Genomic DNA, 15,111 nt, shown 5'->3' with positions numbered 1-15,111 from the left:
TTGTGTGCTTATCGGTCGTCCTGTATGTCAATCACTGCCTGTCTGCACTTCATTATATACATGCGTGGATATTATGACACTGTCTGTATCTCTAGCCGGACCCAATCGGGGAGAGGACAGCATATCTAACACATTTTTAGTCCTTTCACATGATGGTCGGGCCCAGAATCTATCACCCATCCCTAATTTCCCCTTGAGAAGTTGGTGGGTGAGCCGCCATCTTGGACCACTGCAGTCCCGTGTGGTGTAGGTACACCCACAGTGCTGTTAGGGAGGGAGTTGCAGGATTTTGACCCAGCGACAGTGAAGGAACGGCCGATATATTCCCCAGTCAGGCTGGTGAGTGACTGGGAGGGGGACCTCCAGGGAGTGGGGTTCCCAGGTATCAGCTGCCCTTGCCCCTTTATATAGTGGTGGCCGTGTGTTTGGAAGGTGCTGTCAAAGGAGCCTTGGCGAATCGCTGCAGAGCATCTTGTAGACGGTACACACGGCTGCTGCTGTGTGTCGGTGGTGGAGGGAGTGAGTGTCTGTGGATGGGGTGTCGATCGAGCGGGGCTGCTTTGTCCTGGATGGTGTCGAGCTTCTCGAGTGTTGTTGGAGCCGCCACTCATCCAGGCAAGTGGAGAGGGTCCCATCACGCTCCCAGCTTGTGTCCTTGTCGATGGTGGACAGGCTTTGGGAAGAGTCAGGAGGTGAGTTACTCTCCGCAGGATTCCCAGCCTCTGGCCTGCTTTTCATAGATTATCATAGAATTTACAGTGCAGGAGGCCATTCGGCCCATCGAGTCTGCAATGGCTCTTGGAAAGAGCACCCTACCCAAGGTCAACACCTCCCCCCTATCCCCATAACCCAGTAACCCCACCCAACACTAAGGGCAATTTTGGACACTAAGGGCAATTTATCATGGCCAATCCACCTAACCTGCACATCTTTGGACTGTGGGAGGAAACCGGAGCACCCGGAGGAAACCCACGCACACACGGGGAGGATGTGCAGACTCCGCACAGACAGTGACCCAAGCCGGAATCGAACCTGGGACCCTGGAGCTGTGAGGCAGCAGTGCTAACCCAGGATAGTGGGGGATTCAGTGATCGTAATGCCGTTGAATGTCAAGGGCTGATGATTTGATTCTCTCTCTTATTGGAGATGGCCATTGCCTGGCACTTGTGTGACGTGGATGTAACTTGCCACTTGTCAGCCCAAACCTGGATATTCATAGAATCAGAGAATCCCTACGGTGCAGAGGGAGCCATTCGGCCCATCGGGTCTGCACCGACCCTTTGAAAGAGAATCACCTGCGCTATTACTGTAACCCCACGCCAAGCGACAATTTACCATGGCCAATCCACCTAACCTGCATAACTTTGGACTGTGGGAGGAAACCGGAGCGCCCGGGGGAAACCCACGCAGACACGGGGAGAAAGTGCAAACTCCACACAGACAGTGACCCAAGGTCGGTATCAAACCCAGATCCCTGGGGCTGTGAGGCAGCCATGCAAACCACTATGCCACTGTGCCACCCAGTCCTTGTCCAGTTCTTGCTGCATCTGGACATTGATATAGGGAGAGGATTTACAGTGCGGAAGGAGGCCATTTGGCCCATCGAGTCTGCACCGGCTCTTGGAAAGAGCGCCCCACCCAAGCCCACACCTCCACCCTATCCCCATAACCCAGCAACCCCACCCAACACTAATTTGGTCACTGAGGCGTGCCGAGTAATTTTGGTCACTAAGGGCAGTTTATCACGGCCAATCCACCCAACCTGCATGTCTTTGGACTGTGGGAGGAAACCGGAGCACCCGGAGGAAACCCACGCACACACGGGGAGGATGTGCAGACTCCGCACAGAGAGTGACCCAAGCCGGAATCGAACCTGGGATACTGGAGCTGTGAAGCAATTGTGCTATCCACAATGCTACCGTGCTGCCAACGGACTGCTTTATTATCTGAGGAGTGGCAAATGGTGCTGAATATTGTGCAGTCATCCACAAACATCCCCACTTCTGACCTTATGATGAAGCAGCTTAAGATGGTTGGGCCTCGGACGCTGCTCTGAGGATGGCCTGGAACTGAGATGGTTCACCTCCAGGCACCACAACCATCTGCCTTTGTGCCGGGTATGACTCCAACCAGCTGAGGGTTTCCCCCTGATTCCCATTGACTCCTGTTTAGCCGGGGCTCCTTGATGCCGTACTCGGTCAAATGCTGCCTCGATGGAAAGGACAGTCACTCTCACCTCACCTCACAGTTCTGCTCTTTGCCCATGTTTGAACCTGCAATGAGCTCGGGAACAGGGACTCTGGCGAAACCCAAATTGCGCGATCACGAGGGGAAAGGACAGTGTATCTGACACACTGTGACACCCGGTCCCAGAGGGGGAAAGGACAGTGTAACTAACACACTGTGACACTGACCCAGAGGGGGAAAGGACAGTGTATCTAACACACTGTGACACTGTCCCATAGGGGGAAAGGACAGTGTATCTAACACACTGTGACACTGTCCCAGAGGGGGAAAGGACAGTGTATCTAACACACTGTGACACTGTCCCAGAGGGGGAAAGGACAGTGTATCTAACACACTGTGACACCCAGTCCCAGAGGGTGAAAGGACAGTGTATCTAACACACTGTGACACCCAGTCCCAGAGGGTGAAAGGACAGTGTATCTAACACACTGTGACACCCAGTCCCAGAGGGGGAAAGGACAGTGTATCTAACACACTGTGACACGCAGTCCCAGAGGGTGAAAGGACTGTGTATCTAACACACTGTGACACCCAGTCCCAGAGGGGGAAAGGACAGTGCATCTAACACACTGTGACACCCAGTCCCAGAGGGTGAAAGGACAGTGTATCTAACACACTGTGACACCCAGTCCCAGAGGGTGAAAGGACAGTGTATCTAACACACTGTGACACCCAGTCCCAGAGGGGGAAAGGACAGTGTATCTAACACACTGTGACACCCGGTCCCAGAGGGTGAAAGGACAGTGTATCTAACACACTGTGACACCCAGTCCCAGAGGGGGAAAGGACAGTGTATCTAACACACTGTGACACCCGGTCCCAGAGGGGGAAAGGACAGTGTATCTAACACACTGTGACACCCAGTCCCAGAGGGGGAAAGGACAGTGTATCTAACACACTGTGACACCCGGTCCCAGAGGGGGAAAGGACAGTGTATCTAACACACTGTGACACCCAATCCCAGAGGGGGAAAGGATAGTGTATCTAACACAATGTGACACCCGGTCCCGGAGGAGGAAAGGACAGTGTATCTAACACAATGTGACACCCGGTCTCAGAGGGGGAAAGGACAGTGTATCTAACACACTGTGACACCCAGTCCCAGAGGAGGAAAGGACAGTGTATCTAACACACTGTGACACCCTGTCCCAGAGGGGGAAAGGACAGTGTATCTAACACACTGTGACACCCGGTCCCAGAGGAGGAAAGGACAGTGTACCTAACACACTGTGACACCCGGTCCCAAAGGGGGAAAGGACAGTGTATCTAACAGACTGTGACAGCCTGTCTCAGAGGGGGAAAGGTCAGTGTATCTAACACACTGTGACACCCGGTCCCAAAGGGGGAAAGGACAGTGTATCTGACACACTGTGACACCCAGTCCCAAAGGGGGAAAGGACAGTGTATCTAACAGACTGTGACACCCTGTCTCAGAGGGGGAAAGGACAGTGTATCTAACACACTGTGACACACAGTCCCAAAGGGGGAAAGGACAGTGTATCTAACAGACTGTGACACCCTGTCCAAGAGGGGGAAGGGACGGTGTATCTAACACACTGTGACACCCAGTCCCAGAGGGGGAATGGACAGTGTATCTCACACACTGTGACACCCTGTCCCAGAGTGAGAAAGGACAGTGTATCTAACACACTGTGACACCCGGTCCCAGAGGAGGAAAGGAAAGTGTATCTAACACACTGTGACACCCAGTCCCAGAGGGCGAAAGGACAGTGTATCTAACACACTGTGACACCCTGTCCCAGCGGAGGAAAGGAAAGTGTATCTAACACACTGTGACACCCGGTCCCAGAGGGGGAAGGGACAGTGTATCTAACACACTGTGACACCCGGTCCCAGAGGGGGAAAGGACAGTGTATCTAACACACTGTGACACCCGGTCCCAGAGGGGGAAAGGACAGTGTATCTAACACACTGTGACACCCGGTCCCAGAGGGGGAAAGGACAGTGTATCTAACACACTGTGACACCCGGTTCCAGAGGGGGAAGGGACAGTGTATCTCACACACTGTGACACCCTGTCCCAGAGGAGGAAAGGAAAGTGTATCTAACACACTGTGACACCCGGTCCCAGAGGGGGAAAGGACAGTGTATCTAACACACTGTGACAGGCAGTCCCAGAGGGAGAAAGGACAGTGTATCTAACACACTGTGACACCCGGTCCCAGAGGGGGAAAGGACAGTGTATCTAACACACTGTGACACCCGGTCCCAGAGGGGGAAAGGACAGTGTATCTAACACACTGTGACACCCGGTCACAGAGGGGGAAAGGACAGTGTATCTAACACACTGTGACAGCCAGTCCCAGAGGGAGAAAGGACAGTGTATCTGACACACTGTAACACCCGGTCCCAGAGGGGGAAAGGACAGTGTATCTAACACACTGTGACACCCGGTCCCAGGGGGGGAAAGGACAGTGTATCTAACACACTGTGACACCCAGTCCCAGAGGGGGAAAGGACAGTGTATCTAACACACTGTGACACCCGGTCCCAGAGAGGGAAAGGACAGTATATCTAACACACTGTGACACCCAGTCCCAGAGGGGGACAGGACAGTGTATCTAACACACTGTGACACCCAGTCCCAGAGGGGGAAAGGACAGTGTATCTGACAGACTGTGACACCCTGTCCCAGAGGGGGAAGGGACAGTGTATCTCACACACTGTGACACCCTGTCCCAGAGGAGGAAAGGAAAGTGTATCTAACACACTGTGACACCCGGTTCCAGAGGGGGAAGGGACAGTGTATCTCACACACTGTGACACCCGGTCCCAGAGGGGGAAAGGACAATGTATCTAACACACTGTGACACCCTGTCCCAGAGGAGGAAAGGAAAGTGTATCTAACACACTGTGACACCCGGTTCCAGAGGGGGAAGGGACAGTGTATCTCACACACTGTGACACCCTGTCCCAGAGGAGGAAAGGACAGTGTATCTAACACACTGTGACACCCTGTCCCAGAGGAGGAAAGGAAAGTGTATCTAACACACTGTGACACCCGGTCCCAGAGGGGGAAGGGACAGTGTATCTAACACACTGTGACACCCAGTCCCTAAGGGGGAAAGGACAGTGTATCTAACACTGTGACACCCGGTCCCAGAGGGGGAAGGGACAGTGTATCTAACACACTGTGATACCCAGTCCCAGAGGGGGAAAGGACAGTGTATCTAACACACTGTGACACCCAGTCCCTAAGGGGGAAAGGACAGTGTATCTAACACACTGTGACACCCAGTCCCAGAGGGGGAAAGGACAGTGTATCTAACACACTGTGACACCCACTCCCAGAGAGGGAAAGGACAGTGTATCTAACACACTGTGACACCCGGTCCCAGAGGGGGAATGGACTGTGTATCTAACACACTGTGACACCCAGTCCCAGAGGGGGAAAGGACAGTGTATCTAACACACTGTGACACCCGGTCCCAGAGGGGGAAAGGACAGTGTATCTAACACACTGTGACACCCAATCCCAGAGGGGGAAAGGATAGTGTATCTAACACAATGTGACACCCGGTCCCGGAGGAGGAAAGGACAGTGTATCTAACACAATGTGACACCCGGTCTCAGAGGGGGAAAGGACAGTGTATCTAACACACTGTGACACCCAGTCCCAGAGGAGGAAAGGACAGTGTATCTAACACACTGTGACACCCTGTCCCAGAGGGGGAAAGGACAGTGTATCTAACACACTGTGACACCCGGTCCCAGAGGAGGAAAGGACAGTGTACCTAACACACTGTGACACCCGGTCCCAAAGGGGGAAAGGACAGTGTATCTAACAGACTGTGACACCCTGTCTCAGAGGGGGAAAGGTCAGTGTATCTAACACACTGTGACACCCGGTCCCAAAGGGGGAAAGGACAGTGTATCTGACACACTGTGACACCCAGTCCCAAAGGGGGAAAGGACAGTGTATCTAACAGACTGTGACACCCTGTCTCAGAGGGGGAAAGGACAGTGTATCTAACACACTGTGACACACAGTCCCAAAGGGGGAAAGGACAGTGTATCTAACAGACTGTGACACCCTGTCCAAGAGGGGGAAGGGACGGTGTATCTAACACACTGTGACACCCAGTCCCAGAGGGGGAATGGACAGTGTATCTCACACACTGTGACACCCTGTCCCAGAGTGAGAAAGGACAGTGTATCTAACACACTGTGACACCCGGTCCCAGAGGAGGAAAGGAAAGTGTATCTAACACACTGTGACACCCAGTCCCAGAGGGCGAAAGGACAGTGTATCTAACACACTGTGACACCCTGTCCCAGCGGAGGAAAGGAAAGTGTATCTAACACACTGTGACACCCGGTCCCAGAGGGGGAAGGGACAGTGTATCTAACACACTGTGACACCCGGTCCCAGAGGGGGAAAGGACAGTGTATCTAACACACTGTGACACCCGGTCCCAGAGGGGGAAAGGACAGTGTATCTAACACACTGTGACACCCGGTCCCAGAGGGGGAAAGGACAGTGTATCTAACACACTGTGACACCCGGTTCCAGAGGGGGAAGGGACAGTGTATCTCACACACTGTGACACCCTGTCCCAGAGGAGGAAAGGAAAGTGTATCTAACACACTGTGACACCCGGTCCCAGAGGGGGAAAGGACAGTGTATCTAACACACTGTGACAGGCAGTCCCAGAGGGAGAAAGGACAGTGTATCTAACACACTGTGACACCCGGTGCCAGAGGGGGAAAGGACAGTGTATCTAACACACTGTGACACCCGGTCCCAGAGGGGGAAAGGACAGTGTATCTAACACACTGTGACACCCGGTCACAGAGGGGGAAAGGACAGTGTATCTAACACACTGTGACAGCCAGTCCCAGAGGGAGAAAGGACAGTGTATCTGACACACTGTAACACCCGGTCCCAGAGGGGGAAAGGACAGTGTATCTAACACACTGTGACACCCGGTCCCAGGGGGGGAAAGGACAGTGTATCTAACACACTGTGACACCCAGTCCCAGAGGGGGAAAGGACAGTGTATCTAACACACTGTGACACCCGGTCCCAGAGAGGGAAAGGACAGTATATCTAACACACTGTGACACCCAGTCCCAGAGGGGGACAGGACAGTGTATCTAACACACTGTGACACCCAGTCCCAGAGGGGGAAAGGACAGTGTATCTGACAGACTGTGACACCCTGTCCCAGAGGGGGAAGGGACAGTGTATCTCACACACTGTGACACCCTGTCCCAGAGGAGGAAAGGAAAGTGTATCTAACACACTGTGACACCCGGTTCCAGAGGGGGAAGGGACAGTGTATCTCACACACTGTGACACCCGGTCCCAGAGGGGGAAAGGACAATGTATCTAACACACTGTGACACCCTGTCCCAGAGGAGGAAAGGAAAGTGTATCTAACACACTGTGACACCCGGTTCCAGAGGGGGAAGGGACAGTGTATCTAACACACTGTGACACCCAGTCCCAGAGGGGGAAAGGACAGTGTATCTCACACACTGTGACACCCTGTCCCAGAGGAGGAAAGGACAGTGTATCTAACACACTGTGACACCCTGTCCCAGAGGAGGAAAGGAAAGTGTATCTAACACACTGTGACACCCGGTCCCAGAGGGGGAAGGGACAGTGTATCTAACACACTGTGACACCCAGTCCCTAAGGGGGAAAGGACAGTGTATCTAACACTGTGACACCCGGTCCCAGAGGGGGAAGGGACAGTGTATCTAACACACTGTGATACCCAGTCCCAGAGGGGGAAAGGACAGTGTATCTAACACACTGTGACACCCAGTCCCTAAGGGGGAAAGGACAGTGTATCTAACACACTGTGACACCCAGTCCCAGAGGGGGAAAGGACAGTGTATCTAACACACTGTGACACCCACTCCCAGAGAGGGAAAGGACAGTGTATCTAACACACTGTGACACCCGGTCCCAGAGGGGGAATGGACAGTGTATCTAACACACTGTGACAGCCAGTCACAGAGGGAGAAAGGACAGTGTATCTGACACACTGTAACACCCGGTCCCAAAGGGGGAAAGGACAGTGTATCTAACACACTGTGACACCCGGTCCCAGGGGGGGAAAGGACAGTGTATCTAACACACTGTGACACCCAGTCCCAGAGGGGGAAAGGACAGTGTATCTAACACACTGTGACACCCGGTCCCAGAGAGGGAAAGGACAGTGTATCTAACACACTGTGACACCCAGTCCCAGAGGGGGACAGGACAGTGTATCTGACACACTGTGACACCCGGTCCCAGAGGGGGAAAGGACAGTGTATCTAACACACTGTGACACCCAGCCCCAGAGGGGGAAAGGACAGTGTATCTAACACACTGTGACACCCAGTCCCAGAGGGGGAAAGGACAGTGTATCTAACACACTGTGACACCCAGTCCCAGAGGGGGAAAGGACAGTGTATCTAACACACTGTGACACCCGGTCCCAGAGGGGGAAAGGACAGTGTATCTAACACACTGTGACACCCAGTCCCAGAGGGGGAAAGGACAGTGTATCTAACACACTGTGACACCCAGTCCCAGAGGGGGAAAGGACAGTGTATCTAACACACTGTGACACGCAGCCCCAGAGGGGGAAAGGACAGTGTATCTAACACACTGTGACACCCGGTCCCAGACGGGGAAAGGACAGTGTATCTAACACACTGTGACACCCAGTCCCAGAGGGGGAAAGGACAGTGTATCTAACACACTGTGACACCCAGTCCCAGAGGGGGAAAGGACAGTGTATCTAACACACTGTGACACCCAGTCCCAGAGGGGGAAAGGACAGTGTATCTAACACACTGTGACACCCAGTCCCAGAGGGGGAAAGGACAGTGTATCTAACACACTGTGACACCCAGTCCCAGAGGGGGAAAGGACAGTGTATCTAACACACTGTGACACGCAGTCCCAGAGGGGGAAAGGGCAGTGTATCTAACACACTGTGACACTGTCCCAGAGGGGGAAAGGGCAGTGTATCTAACACACTGTGACACCCGGTCCCAGAGGGGGAAAGGACAGTGTATCTAACACACTGTGACACCCAGTCCCAGAGGGGGAAAGGACAGTGTATCTAACACACTGTGACACCCAGTCCCAGAGGGGGAAAGGACAGTGTATCTAACACACTGTGACACGCAGCCCCAGAGGGGGAAAGGACAGTGTATCTAACACCCTGTGACACCCGGTCCCAGACGGGGAAAGGACAGTGTATCTAACACACTGTGACACCCAGTCCCAGAGGGGGAAAGGACAGTGTATCTAACACACTGTGACACCCAGTCCCAGAGGGGGAAAGGACAGTGTATCTAACACACTGTGACACCCAGTCCCAGAGGGGGAAAGGACAGTGTATCTAACACACTGTGACACCCAGTCCCAGAGGGGGAAAGGACAGTGTATCTAACACACTGTGACACCCAGTCCCAGAGGGGGAAAGGACAGTGTATCTAACACACTGTGACACGCAGTCCCAGAGGGGGAAAGGGCAGTGTATCTAACACACTGTGACACTGTCCCAGAGGGGGAAAGGGCAGTGTATCTAACACACTGTGACACCCGGTCGCAGAGTGGGAAAGGACAGTGTATCTAATACACTGTGACACCCGGTCTCAGAGGGAGAAAGGACAGTGTATCTAACACACTGTGATACCCAGTCCCAGAGGGAGAAAAGACAGTGTATCTAACACACTGTGACACTGTCCCAGAGGGGGAATGGGCAGTGTGTCTAACACACTGTGACACTGTCCCAGAGGGGTAAAGGACAGTGTATCTAACATGGTGTTTTATTCATGACAGGTGGAGGAAATGGACCCATCCAATGTTACCCTTGATCGAACGTACAATCTCTCGGTGTGGTTAGCGAAAGAGGCATCCTCCCTCCTCGAGGTGTACGTAAGTACCAGGCCTTCTCAATATGACAATTAATTACAGTCTCTTACTGTCATTGCTCCTCTCGTTATGTTCTGTAGTGTGTGGTGATGTGCATCAATGTAAATGCATGTAGGCTAGCTAGACACTAGAGGGAGCACCAGAGACATCACACACACAACCAATAGATCAGTTAGATAGGACACGACCAATGGACATTCACGATGCACACGTAGGTGACACGACCACATTACACCAACCCATATATAAAGGACACCACACACATGATTTGCCTCTTTCCAGTGGAGACAGTCAGTGAGTACAGACACAGTTGATTCAATATCACTCCCACCACGTGGATTGCAGCAACTGGTTAGTCAGTCTGGGTAGCTATGGTAGGATTAGCAGGAGTGTCGAACCCGAGTAATAGAAGTGTTAATAGTTTAATAAACGCGTTGAAGTTATCTCCACGTCTGAACCTTCCTTTGTCAAGTGCACCACAAGGAAGCCGCTTATGTTACACCTACAACATAACAAATCATAATGGTCTCTAAGTTTTGAATCTGTTGCCCTGTGTGTGCGTGTGAGAGCCCCTCTGCTTACTCCCAGTGTAGGAAAAGCCCAGGCTTCGTTTTGGGACAAGTGTTCAGTTAACCGATCTCACACCTGGTTTGGGCAATGCCCAGGCTTCATTTCGGGCCTCGTGCTTAGTTAACCATTGAGAAGGAAAGAACAGTTGGGACCAGTATTATTATTTCCCAAATTTGCTGTTATTTCCTTCTGGCTAATCTCACTCCCAGTGTGGACAAGGCCCAGGCTTCATTTTGGACCTACTGCTCTGTTAGCTAATCTTACTCCAAATGTGAGTGTTGTGTTCTCTATTTTGCTTTACCTGGATGGCTTGGATGTGTAATGTTGAGTAAAGAATGAAAGCTTTGTTAATGAACAAAACTGTAAATATATTGCACTACTAAGATTCATTCACATTGCTAAAGTAGAAGGTCTCTATATTGAACTATGCTATCTCTAACTGCAGAATTCTCAAGTACACAACTGCTCTCTCTCTAGCTAATGCCTCATTCCTGCTGCTGCCCCCTTCATCTGTCTGTCTGTATCTTCTGACCCACAAGCCTCTGCGTCATCCCTTGTATACTCATAGGACTAGCCCCTTCTAATGGCTGTCTCCATGCATTTCATTTACCCTTGCATTGCCTTCATGTACGATAACACCACAGTGGGTAAGGCCCGTAGCTTCTTTTTGGGCCTAGTGCTCAATTAATCCATCCAATTTCCAGCCTTAGAAAAGCCAAGGCTTTGCTTTGGGCCTCATGTTCAGTTAGCCAGTGAGGGATTTGAATACTTCCTCCATTCCTCCATAACCCCCCCCCCCCCCCCCGCCCTCCTCCCCCCCCCCCCCCCCTCCCACTCCCACCCTCACACACACACTGAACAGGCTCCATTCTCATAATGGGATCTATGCGATGCTATGCTGCAAATTTACACTGTGATTGCACTCTGATCTCTTCGATCTTCTGTATGTTACCCAGAAAGTGAGTACTCACCCTCTCTCTGTATCCTCTTCCCACCTTCTGCAGAGTGATTTGCAGGGCTTCAGTGACCCACCGCCTGGTCTTCCTGCCTCCGAGCTACAGCTTCCTGTTGCCCCCAACGAGGACTGGGACCACGCACGCCGCCTTAGCCATCGCCGTGCCGCCTGCCTCCACCTGGCTGACCGTCTACGCCAGGTGCTGGATGAGCAGCGGGAGCTGAATGAAACACGGCACCACCTCCACCAGCAGCTGCAGTTCGCTATCACTGGCCTCGAGGGCCTAGTCGCCAACCTGGGCCTCATCCTGTCCTCGCTCGGCTCACCGGCCCAGGGTGGTGGAGCGGCAGAGGGTGGGGAAGAGGAGGATGGAGGGGACCACGGATCCCCCAGCCCAACCCCGGGAATGATGCACTGGGAGGCCAAGGTCAAGGGTTACCACATCATTGCCCATTACAGCAACTGGATCAGCAGAATGGCGGAGGATCTGGAGAGGCTGAAAGACAACCTGGAGCCTGAGGCCTAGCTCAGAGTCATCAACGTGAACAATAGTAATGGCAGGAAAAACGGCCAACGGCCTCAGGCCTAGCACTCAATTACCAGTAGGAATGGTTGGCAAGGGTATAAAACTGGCCAAAAGCCTGAGGTCTAGCTCATACTCATCAATGTAAATAATTGGATTGGCGGGAGAAATGGTCAAATGTCTCAGGCCTAGCACGTAATTACTAATAGGAACAGCTGACAATTGCAAAAAAACAGACCAAAAGCCTGAGGTCTAGTTCATTAATTTAAACAATCGAAATAGCAGGAAAAATGGCCAAAGGCCTCAGGCCTCACCTTTAATTAGCAATAGGAATTGTTGGCGATGGCAAAAAACTGGCTAAAATCCTGAAGCCTAGCTTATAGCCAACAATTTAAAAATTGGAATAGTGGGAAAAATGGCAAAAGGTCTCGGACCTAGCACTTAATTACCAATAGGAACAATTGCCGATGTTCAAAGTTGGCCAGCTAAACCTCGAACTTCACACTTAATTATAAATAAAAGTACACTGGAAGGGCTGAAAGAGAGCTAAACATCTGTAGGCCCAGCCACTTTAAATCTAGGCCAAGGTCGGGGCCCTTCCTGCCCAATGCCCCATCCCCAATGAAGAGGCTAAGGCATGTCATTGGTCACAATGACAAGGAAAACAGTGAGTGGAGGGTAGTCAGGACTGGGTGGGAGCAGGAAGTTAGATTGCCGGATGTCCCAGCGAAGCCACAAGATTGGTTGAAGCCTGAGGCCTTGCTCTCAGAAGTGGTTAAAAAAAGGTAGGCCAAGAGTGGAGCCTGAGGGTGGCAGTGGGTGAGGAGGGCACATAACCAGTGGATGTGGTTTATTTGGACTTTCATAAGGCTTTCAACAATGTCCCACATAAGAGATGAGTGTGTAAAATTAAAGCCCAAGGAATTAAGGCTAGTGTATTGAGATGGATAGAAAACCGGTTGGCAGACAGGAAACAAAGAGTAGGAATTAACAGGTCTTTTTCAAATTGACAGGCAGTGACCAGCGAGGTACCACAGGGATCAGTGCTGGGACCCCGGTTATTCACAATACATGTGAATTATTTGGACGGGGGAATGAAATGTAATATCTCCAAACTTGCAGATGACACCAAGTTGGGTGGGAGGGTGAGCTGTGAGGAGGATACATAGATTTTTCAGTGTGATTTGGACAAGTTGAGTGAGTGGGGAAATGAATGGCAGATGAAGTACAATATGGGTAAATGTGAGGTTATCCACTTGTGGCAAAAACGGGAAGGCAGATTATTATCTGGATGGCTATAGATCGAGAGAGATGAGTGTGTAACGAGACCTGGGTGTCCTTGTACATCAGTCACTGAAGGTAAGCACGCAGGTACAGCAGGCGGTAAAGAAGGTTGATGGTATGTTGGCCTCCAAGCCGAAAGGATTCGAGTACAGGAGCAGGGATGTGTTGCTGCAATTGTACAGGGCCTTGGTGAGGCCACACTTGGAGTATTGTGGGCAGTTTTGGTCTCCTTCTCTGAGAAAGTATGTTCTTGCTCTCGAGGAAGTGCAGCGAAGGTTCACCAGGCTGATTCCAGGGATGGTGGGACTGACATACGAGGAGAGATTGACTGTATGTTTTCAAGAAGCAGTTAGATATAGCAGCTGGGGTGAAGGGGATCAAAGGATATGGGGGGAAAGTGGGATTAGGCTACTGAGTTGGATGATCAGCCATGTTCATAATGAATAGCAGAGCAGGCTCGAAGGGCCGAATGGACCCTCCTGCTCCTATTTCCTGTGTTTCTAAGAAGGAAGATCTTCAGTCGGGAGAAAAAGGTTAATTTATTTGGTGAGGTTGGGGAAGGGTGCGGAAGAGATTCACTGAAAGGCTTCCACGGACTTTAGGAACTGGGATTGTGCTCACTGGAGCAGGGATGGAGTTATTATTACAAAGGGTTTAGTTGCAATAAGAATGAGAAGATGTTAAGAATGGACGAGGAATTCCTGACTTTATCAACAGAAAAACAGTACAAAGGGGCTGGCGGATGTTACAGAGATAGGGAGGGTTGTAGGGGCTGGAGGAGGTTACAGAGATAGGGAGGGTTGTAGGGGCTGGCGGATGTTACAGAGATAGGGAGGGTTGTAGGGGCTGGAGGAGGTTACAGAGATAGGGAGGGTTGTAGGGGCTGGAGGAGGTGACAGAGATAGGGAGGGTTGTAGGGGCTGGAGGAGGTTACAGAGATAGGGAGGGTTGTAGGGGCTGGAGGAGGTTACAGAGATAGGGAGGGTTGTAGGGGCTGGAGGAGGTTACTGAGATAGGGAGGGTTGTTGGGGCTGGCGGATGTGACAGAGATAGGGCGGGTTGTAAGGGCTGGAGGAGGTTACAGAGATAGGGAGGGTTGTATGGGCTGGCGGAGGTTACAGAGATAGGGAGAGTTGTAGGGGCTGGAGGAGGGTACAGAGATAGGGAGGGTTGTTGGGGCTGGAGGAGGTGACAGAGATAGGGAGGGTTGTAGGGGCTGGAGGAGGTTACAGAGATAGGGAGGGTTGTAGGGGCTGGAGGAGGTTACAGAGATAGGGAGGGTTGTAGGGGCTGGAGGAGGTTACAGAGATAGGGAGGGTTGTTGGGGCTGGCGGATGTTACAGAGATAGGGAGGGTTGTAGGGGCTGGAGGAGGTTACAGAGATAGGGAGGGTTGTTGGGGCTGGCGGATGTTACAGAGATAGGGAGGGTTGTAGGGGCTGGAGGAGGTTACAGAGATAGGGAGGGTTGTAGGGGCTGGAGGAGGTTACAGAGATAGGGTGGGTTGTAGGGGCTGGAGGAGGTTACAGAGATAGGGAGGGTTGTTGGGGCTGGCGGATGTGACAGAGATAGAGCGGGTTGTAAGGGCTGGAGGAGGTTACAGAGATAGGGAGGGTTGTATGGGCTG

The 15,111-nt window shown here is 52.1% G+C and overlaps 1 long non-coding RNA gene across 1 annotated transcript in view; it reads left to right on the top strand.

Moving 5' to 3' along the window:
- The window catches only part of LOC140396067 (uncharacterized), a 53,641-nt gene extending 39,303 nt beyond the window's left edge, over positions 1 to 14,338 (top strand). The window contains exons 2-3 of the long non-coding RNA XR_011936439.1: positions 10,061 to 10,156; positions 11,728 to 14,338. This is a non-coding gene — a long non-coding RNA (uncharacterized lncRNA). The remainder of the gene's footprint in view (positions 1 to 10,060; positions 10,157 to 11,727) is intronic.
- Positions 14,339 to 15,111: the final 773 nt, after the last annotated feature.

The sequence above is a fragment of the Scyliorhinus torazame genome, chromosome 19, assembly GCF_047496885.1.
Source record: "Scyliorhinus torazame isolate Kashiwa2021f chromosome 19, sScyTor2.1, whole genome shotgun sequence".
Lineage (NCBI taxonomy): Eukaryota > Metazoa > Chordata > Chondrichthyes > Carcharhiniformes > Scyliorhinidae > Scyliorhinus > Scyliorhinus torazame.
Note: the sequence above shows the minus strand (reverse complement) of the source record. Positions and strands in the feature narration are given on the sequence as shown.